The following is a 10,283-nucleotide window of genomic DNA, read 5'->3' on the forward strand; positions in this document are numbered from 1 at the left end:
CTCAACATTGGGGCATCCTTTGGTACCAAGAGGGTTTAAGAATTTTCACTCAGGGTCATATATGACAGCCCGATGCTAGAACAGATTTTTGGTGTCCCATCTGGCCATCCACGACATGCCTGTGGAGGCTACAGCCCTGATGTCGCTAGGGCGTACAGTAATCATATCAAAAAATGCGTGATGCATGAGTCATACAATCTAATCATACATCAATCCTACGCATGTCGTGCGCTCATGTGAGATAACCTCCGCCTATCAGGGAGTCTCATATCAGCCTGCCCAATGACATATGCAATGGTCAGTCACATCTCATAACAAATATGCAAATGATGCGTATGGACATGTATCATGGTGCTATGCTGTCACATACTCATAGTCAATATCAATAACTGGCATTGATAATCGGCTCGACAATGTGGACATTTAACCAACATTGCTTCCAAGGAATGGCTCGCATAGAGCCTAACATATAGTAGACTCATGACCTCATACAAAGGCAAAATATACAACACCATGGGTCTCACTCAATAGCTTAATACATCACGATGGGCCTTTCATATGGGCCTAACATACATCACAATGGGCTACATCGCCTGGCCCTCAAATCTATCACAATGGGCCTCATCACATAGGCCTCATATACATCATATTGGGCCTTAACAATCGGTCTATATCGACAATCAGAATCGGTAAATCGGTCGCGTTAATCGGAATCGGCAATCAGTCATGACAATCGGAATCAGCAAATCGGTCATGATAATCGGAATCAGCAATCAGTCATGACAATCGGAATCGATTGATAATCAGAGTTGACAAATCGGTCATGTCAATCGAAATCGACAATCGGTCATAATAATCGGCCTCGATCGCTAATCGACAATTGGCCACAATAACCAAAATCAATCGATAATCAGAATCGGCAAATCAGTCATGTTAATCGAAATCGACAATCGACAATTGGCCACAATAACCAAAATCAATCGATAATCAGAATCGGCAAATCAGTCATGTTAATCGAAATCGACAATCGATCATGATAATCGGAATCGATCGATAATCAAAATCAGCAAATTGGTCATGACAATCGGAATTGGCAATCGGTCATGACGATCGGAATTAATCGATAATCGGAATCGGTAAATTGGTCATGTCAATCGAAATCGGCAATCAATCATGACAATCAGAATCGATCGATAATCGAAATCAGTAAATCGATCATGACAATCGAAATCGAAAATCGATCATGACAATTGAAATCGATCGATAATCGGAATCGATAAATCGGTCACAGAAATCGGAATCGACAATCGGTCATGACAATAAGAATCGATAATCGCCCTCATAAATGGCTTAAGGGAAGGTCACAATATGGATATTTAACCATCTTCGCCCATCAATGTGAACGTTTAACCAACATTGCTCCCAAGGAGTGGCCCACATAGAGTTAAGCATACAGTGGGCCCATGGCCTCACACAAGGCTTCACATACAACATAATGGGCCTCACACAAGGGCTTAATATACATATCATAATGGGCCTCATCAAATGTCACGAACACATCACAATGGGCCTCCTCCCGTAGACCTCGCCAAATGGGCCACAGATACATCATAATGGGTCTCATATCTGTGCCGCATATACATCACTATGGGCCATATCACATGGACCTCGAATACATCACAATGGGCCTCACTCATAGGCCTCATACACAACAGGTGGGCCCTACTCATGGGCCTCAAATACACAACATGTGGGCCCTACACATGGGTCTCGTGTACGTCAATTCGAGCCTCATCATACGGGCCTCAAGTGGCTGCATCAACGAACCACACCAATAGGCCTCGTATACGGTCAAGTGGGCTGCTTCAATGGGTCGCACTAATGGGCCTCATAAACATCAAGCGGGCCGTAAATACATCACATGGGCCTAATTCAAAGGCCATAATACATCACGATGAGCCTTACACAAGGGCCTTATCATATCGAGGTGGGTCGTGCACATTCCAAATGGGCTCCATACACATTAACTGGGCTTCACATGGCAACCAAAATGGATGGACAGCGTGGCTGTGAAGTACATTAAAGTGGGTTCCTCCGTCAAATGGATCATGAGAATACAATGCATACATCATGGTGGTCCCCCGACTCAAACAATGGTCAGTGTGGATGAATCACATACATCACAGTGGTCCCACGTGACACACTAATGATGATCAATGCCGCCCAAACATTGTCCATATAAATTAGCACTATTTGGATGCTGTCTAGTTCATTAGCACCGTTAAAATATTGTCCAACACATGTGGATGAAGCAAATACATCATGGTTGGCCCCATAGCACAGTCCAGAGATAGACGGTGTGGGCATAAAATACATATATACATCGAGGTAGGGCCCACCATGACGTATACTCTCCATCCAATCTGATCATAAGGTCACAGGACCTGGGTTAAGAAGGAAAACAAATTTCATATTTATCCAAAACTTCTGAACCCAAAAAGGGTTTCAAGGGTAGCCGTTCAATCCCCCACTATTTGCAGTGTGGTCCACCTAATAGACAGTGTGGATATAGAATAAATACATCAGGGGTGGGTCCCACAGTCCAGACCTGCTGGACAGCTGGGATATACAACAAATCATTAAGGTGGGCCCCACGGCTGCTGACATCATAGCAATAGCTGTAACTACTGGTCCCAGCAGAGGGACGGTGTGGTTGAAACAGATGAATGATATAGAGAGTACATACATCACGGCTGGCCCCACCATCCTTCCACTGGACGGTAAGGACAAGATATCATGGTGGGCCCCACGTCCACGTGTGGATGGTGTGAGTGGGGCACATACAACACGTGTGGGGCTCCACAGATAGACGGCGTACATCACACATCACGGTGTGATTTCCACTGCACCGTCCAGACATCTCTGGACGGTGGAAATATAAAATACATGCATCTAGTTAGGTCCCACATGCCATGTGCAGCATGCCCAGCATGCCTAGCACATGCAGCACCGTCCCAGTTGGACGGTGCAGATATACACATCAGGGTGGGGTTCACACGGACAGCTGGATGATGCACGGTCATCGTGGTGGTCCACGAGTCTTCTGACGTCCATCCAGCAGCCGTATGCTGCAAGGACCCACTATCCACATGGATGGCATAATACATATCTCAAGATGGGCCCCACCCTCACACGTGTAGCACGTGTGAGGTGGGTCTCATACCCAGAAAACGGATGAGCAGAGGGGATAAAATACGTAGATCACGGTGGATTCACCACTACCGTCCAAACAAATGGACGGTTGGAATACAACCTATACATCACAAGGGGCCCACAGGGCTAGCTGAAATCATCATCTATGTAGCTAGTGACGTATACCAACCAACCTACTTCACCAGTGGTGGGTTCCCATGTCAACGTGGCCCCACCAAAGTTCTGAATCAAGCTGGTATTTGTTTTTCCCTTTCATCAACGTCGTCCACACGGACGGGCAGTAAAGTGGGTCCCGCAGTCTGATGGTCTGGATCGTCATCCCATATCACAGGTGGGCCACACACAAAAGGAGAGAGAGGAAGAAGAAGAAAAAGAGAGAAATAGAGAGGGAGAAAGAGAGCACGGTGGAGATGGGAGGGACCCCGCCACTATGGGTCCCTCTAGATACAATACATGCATCAAGTGGGTCCCATTATAAGTAGGCCCTAAAAATTAAAAAAATGAGATGATGAACACTTACCTTCGATCTCCTCTTCCTTCTTCCACCAACGCGATCTAGAGCACCAAAGGACGAACTTCAACGGTTAAGATTGTTTTTGGAGGGTGGGGATGGGAGATAGGAAGTGGGCCACACAAAGCCTCTCATGGAGTTTGCTTGGGCGTGGGTTGCTCCCGTGGGAGTTACTTAGAATGATAAGGGAGAAATGAGAGAGAGAGAGAGAGAGAAGTGGTGAGGTTGAGTGATGGGATGAGATGGCATGGTGCTTGTTGACTTAGGGTAAGAAATGAATGGGATGGGTATGAGTTGTGTAAGAGAGAGTTGACTTGGGGAATGGGAGAGGGATGGGTTAGGTAAGGTTTTGTACTTGACATTGATTGATGGATTGACGTGATGTTTCGTAGAGATTTATTAGGAATTGCAACGCGCGGTATTTTTCTCGAACTGAACGCGGGCCCACATCTCCTGGCCCGGATATCGCTTTGGCGCACGAGACGTGGCATCGAAACCACGGCGACGGTGCGGTCACAAGGGTACAAGTTTCGAGTCGAGCCGACTCTGATATACGGGACACATCTTAGGATCATGCGCAAATACCGATAACATATCGTGGGTCGCTGGAATTCGACCGGGAGGACCACGGAAGCCTACGGAACTGTACGGGCTAGGATAAAGGTCTTATAATGGGTGAGATGATGATACATGTATAGTAACATGATAATAATAATTGTGAGTTGTTGGTTAAAATGATAGATATGATTTAATGGATGGTGAATTATAGCATATGCATTGATGATGGCCGAGTAGTTATTTATAACACTTATGACATTGTTTATGTTAATCATAAAGTGAAAATAATTCTCATGGTAATGATGATGTGTATATATATATATATATATATATATATATATATATATGAATGATGACAAAATATGCTAGTTGACCACCATGCTTGATATCTAAGTGATAATAATGCACGTATTGATTGTCGTGATGATAGTGTGGATAAGAAAACCATATTTTACTTGATACGTGGATAATGATCAATGTAATGTATATGAGGCCCAATTGTGATGTGTGATTCCACCATGATGTATGTAAAGATGTTTATGATGCCCATTCGTCTTCCTAGTTGGTATTAAAATGGGTCATGCCTTGGGAGCAATGATGGTAAAATGTCCACATTGTAAGGGTAATGGTGGTTAAATGTCCACATTGTAACCCTCCCTAAGGCTTGTTGTTAGGCGCATTCTCATCTCCTCTTAGTGGGCTAACCCAAATCATTGGGCCCCCATAATTATTAGGCATATTCTTGATATGACTAGGCCATCTAGGCCCATCCTGGATATGAGGAGACTACATCCCCTGATTCATGTCTATACGCATCATCTGCACGCTTGATATAAGATGTTGCATATGCCATTGGGCAGGTTGTTTATGGGACTCCCTGATAGGTGGGGTTGTCCCACACGAGCGCACGGTATGCGTAGGATTGATGCATGATGAGTGACTCATGCATCTTGTATTGTGTGATTATGATTATCAATGAACGCCCTGAAAAGACTAAACTATGTCATAGAGGGGGAGGGGTGAATAAGACTATGCCAAATTAAAATGATAACCGTAGAATTTAATCAATTAAAGGAAAGATAGCACTTTAAACAAACCACAATACGGAAATGTAAAGCAACTTCAAATTCTAGTATTGAGAGGTTGATACAAATGTTGTTCTAAGGACAACCTTACACCATAAAAACCAAGGGTTTATGGCAAGGACAACCTTACTAGAACGATCTGAGTACCAAAAACTCAAACTGAAGAGGAATAAAAAACGAAATAACAAGAATTGAAATCTACACTATTACAACATTCCCCACAATGCTTGAAATGAAAATATTTCACATCCACAAATACATTCTACAACTTTGAATGTTAAAAGATATAGAAAATAAATCACACATCCACAAAACACAAAGAATTATAGTGGTTCGCATGTGTGTACACCAACTGTTAAACAACAACCACACAGCTTGCTACTCCATTCTTAATATTCTCACATAGTGGATATTAGCATTCACTATGAAAATAAGTTTTTCTCAGGTTCACCTAAAACCTTCACAATTGTGTCTTTTTAGTGGGCTTACACAATTAAAAAACCCCACACTCTAAGTTTTCTGACTCTCCTCAGATAATAAAAAAGAATGAGATTTTTCTAGCTTATTCTCAAAAGAAACTAACACAATAGAAATTACAATAATGTAAAATACCTGGATTTCTCCTTTTGTTGCAACCAGAAAGAACCAAGTCAGAATAGAAATTCGAATATAGAAGTTCAATATCCACACTTACTTTGAAATGGTTATAGGTTCTAATTGATTTTAAATTAAATCAAGTTGCCCTAACTCTATTTGATTTTGATTCCAAGAAGTGGAATATCACAATTCCTCTTTCATTGAGATTGGAATGCAGAAACAAAATCAAATATAAAAAGCTGATAAAAAGAGAATATTAAATATGCACAATCTAGCTTAAGAAGTTTACAAACTTATCTCTTAGAGTGATGCCTTGATTTTACTTGAATTGGATTATTAAACTCTGAAAATCGTGCTCTATTTATAGTTGTAGAAAACACATCTACGACTGGAAGCAGAACCAACAGCATTTTGAAATTTTGAGCGCGATCAGATAAAACCATTCCATGACTGGTCGTAGGGCTTGCACGACCGGTCGTGAGACCTCCACGACTGGTTGTGAGGAACCAGATTAAGTTGCTAGAGTTTGAGTCGTAGTTGCAGGACTGGTCGTGAACGAGTCGTGCACTGTTCACACGACCGGTCGAACAGTCTCCAGGATTGGTCGTGGCGCAACCAAAAAATTCCAAAATTTTGCAACAACTTATGACTGGTCGTGGAATTTCTTAGACTAGTCGAGCCAGTTCTAGGACTAGTTGAACAGAGTCCAGGACTAGTCGAAGAGCAGACCAAACACATATAAAATGATTCAATATGAATTATGTATTTAAAATGACCTACCCTAAGGTCAATCTAAGGTCTTCCATACCTTGGACATGATGTATGAACATTGAATATTCTTTTCTTTAGATGATAGATGATCTTTGAAATTCATGAAGCTTGTACTTGAGATCTTTTGAAGCTTGACTTTGTAATACATGAGTTGTGCCTTAATTTGAGTTTGATCTTACATTTCTTGAAGGAGATCTTTGTTCTTGACTTGAAGCATTGTCAATCTCCCCCTTTGTACATCTTAGTTCTTGAAGTAGATCTTTGTTCTTGTGTAGGTGATGTATTGCCTTGAACATGTATATCATTGTGCTACATAAGACATAGACTGTGATTTTGGCACAACAAAATTTGACAATCGAAAGGGCAAATAACCATTGCACTTAAAATCTCCCCCTTTGTCAAATTTGTGATAAAACATACTTCTTAAAAACAAGAGTAACATTACATGCTCAATAAAGACTCATGCACTAGTTATTAAAATCAAGAGAGGCATTACATATTCAATAAAGAATCATGCACCAGTTATAATAACCAGAACATTTACTTACTCCTCCTGAATAGCACAATCCATATCCATATACATATCCATAAATAACCAAAACATTCTCCCCCTTTTTGTCACAATTAGACAAAGGAAGCAATTAAGATATAAGGGAGTAGACTAGGCAAGATATGAAAGATAAAAGCAAGTATTGTTCATTCAATGTAAATGATCATAAATCAAGCTTATAGAAGTAACCAGCATAAACCAAGATCATCCAAAGTCAGTTAAAAAAACTGAAAGAAACAAAATATCATAAGAGTTATTACATGCCATAAGAGAAAACACTCAATCAGATCCAGAAGAGGGAGCAGGAATTGATGGATCAATTTGGTGTAAGCCCTTGTTGACGCGCCTCATATACTTGCGCATATATGCAAATTGAGAATCTTGGGTTACACGTATCTGAGCCACCTATTCCTCAAGAGAACGCAACCTCTCATTAAAACCAGAAGGCTGATAGTCAGGGTCAGCCTGAGAATCTGATTCAATCTCATTGAATATATCGTCCATATTTATATCATCTTGAGGTAAATCGCCTTCTTCTTCTTTATTCACCGCTTCAGCTCCACCATCACCAACATCCACTTGGCCAGGGGCCAATCTCAATTTCATCTTGTTTATATTTGAGTTGTTGAAAATAAGGTAATGAATAGGAGCCTCTTTAACAGGCATAACAACAAGCATGTGAGTAGCTAACACAGTCATAAGATATGCAAAAGGAATATCACTGTATCCAGGATGGAGACGGAATTGAATGATAGAATAACAAATTAAAGAAGGAAGACCGACATTAGTACCAGAGATGATGGAATGAAAAATCTGAACCATAAGAGGTGAGTTCGGTTTTGTTACCAGAACGTGGATACAGATAAATCTGGTGAAGAACTTTGTATCTAGGTAATAAGTATTTTGAAGCAAGTACATTCCCATTTTGAGTCTATTAGGCATCTATGTTGCATAATGCTCTAGTGAGCACTCATTTTTTTGATTCCGACGGTTTTTCAGCCAGAGTGTGAATAGGAATACCCTCGTCATTAACAGGTATATCCATTAAAGCAGAAATCAAATGACAGTCTATTTCAAATGGACCTTCTCTAGTTGCTATTGAAAATGTTAAATTCTCAGTTGAAAATTCAGAAATACATGCAAACATAGCCTGCGTAATAGACCGGTATGCCGGCCCACCCTAATGTAGAATGTTAGCCCATCCTATAGATTGGAGAAGAGGAAAGAGTTCAAAAGGAGCAATATGATTAAGATAAACAGGTCATTCAACAATAACATTGCACAATTGTAAATCATGCACATAGGAGGGATCATCTTCGGGTGACCAAAGGTGGCGCCTTGTTATTGGTGACGATCTAGATGTTGAAGGACCACGAGAGTTTTTCTTTTTGCCTCTACTATCAAATTGCAACTAGGAATATAAGAAATCAAGAGGTTGTAAAAGCGGTAGAGTGGGTTTTCTTTATATCAAATTTTGGAGAAGAAAACCCCAAAAACATCAATGAAATAAGAAATAAATCACTCCAAGTATGAAAATGAAGTGATATGAACTTGAATCTACAAGAAAAAAGGAAATAACGCACTAACCTTGAAGATCTAAAAAGGTGGGTACGACTGGTTGATCTTAGAATTGTTGGAGAGGAAGAGCAAATGAGGAAGAAAAGGGATTTACCTCCAAATTAAAGGTCAAGCGCCCTACACAACTAGTTGTGGGTCGTCCTCGACCGGTCGTGCCACGACTGGTCGAGTATGTCCTCGACTGGTCATGCAAAGACAAAAACATACATTTTTCACATAATTCTGAAGTTTAAAATTATAATTTAATAAATATATAAACTATAATACAGAAATGCAAGAATAATCCATTTAAATTGCACATACCAAGATCAAATTTTAATTTATTAAACTTGCTTTTGTCGAGCAGTTTAGTGAAAATGTCAGCAAGTTGAATCTCGGTTGGAATGTAATCCAAAGAGATTGTCTTTTCTTCCACTAATTCACGAATGTAATGATACCTAATGTCAATGTGCTTGGTTCGTGAATGTTGAATTGGATTTTTAGATATATTTATTGCACTGGAATTATCACAACATAAAATCATTGAATCCTATACAATTCCATAATTGCTTAACATTCTATTCATCCATACAAGTTGAGTACATGCATTTCCAGCTAGGATGTATTCGGCCACAGCAGTTAAGAGCGATACGGAACTTTGCTTCTTGCTAAACCAAGAAACTAAATAATTTCCAATATAGAAACAACCACCACTGATTGATTTCCTATCATCGATATTACCAGCCCAATCAGCATCTGTGTACCCAGCCAACTGAACACTAGTATCATATGGATACCAGAGACCCAAATTAGCTGAACTTGCGACATATCGCATAATTCGCTTAACAACAGTTAGATGAGACTCTTTAGGGTCAGATTGATATCTAGCGCAAATACCAACACTAAAAGCAATATCAGGTCTACTTGCAGTTAAATAAAGTAAACTGCCAATCATACTATGATATAATTTAGGATCCACACTTTTACCTGTAGAGTCCTTTGAGAGTCTTAGTGTTGTACTCATAGGAGTATCAAAATTTTTCCCATTCTCAAATCTGAACTTTTTAATTAATTTCAAAGCATATTTGGTTTGAGAAATAAAAATACCATCAGGTTGTTGTTTTACTTGCAACCCTAGGAAATAATTCAATTCCCCAACCATACTCATTTTGAATTTAGATTTCATAAGATTTGCAAACTCAACAGTCATGTTAGTACAGGTAGATCCATAAATAATATCATCAACATAGATCTGCACTATTAAGATATGATCGTTATGTTTCTTAACAAAAAGAGTCTTATCAACACTTCCCATTAGAAAATTATGACTTAGTAGAAACTTAGTCAATTTTTCGTACCATGCCCTGGGAGCTTGTTTCAAACCGTAGAGAGCCTTTTTTAGGCGATAGACATGATCAACATTCTTAGGGTCTTCAAAACC

The sequence above is a fragment of the Magnolia sinica genome, unplaced genomic scaffold (genome assembly GCF_029962835.1).
Source record: "Magnolia sinica isolate HGM2019 unplaced genomic scaffold, MsV1 ctg129, whole genome shotgun sequence".
Classification (NCBI taxonomy): domain Eukaryota; kingdom Viridiplantae; phylum Streptophyta; class Magnoliopsida; order Magnoliales; family Magnoliaceae; genus Magnolia; species Magnolia sinica.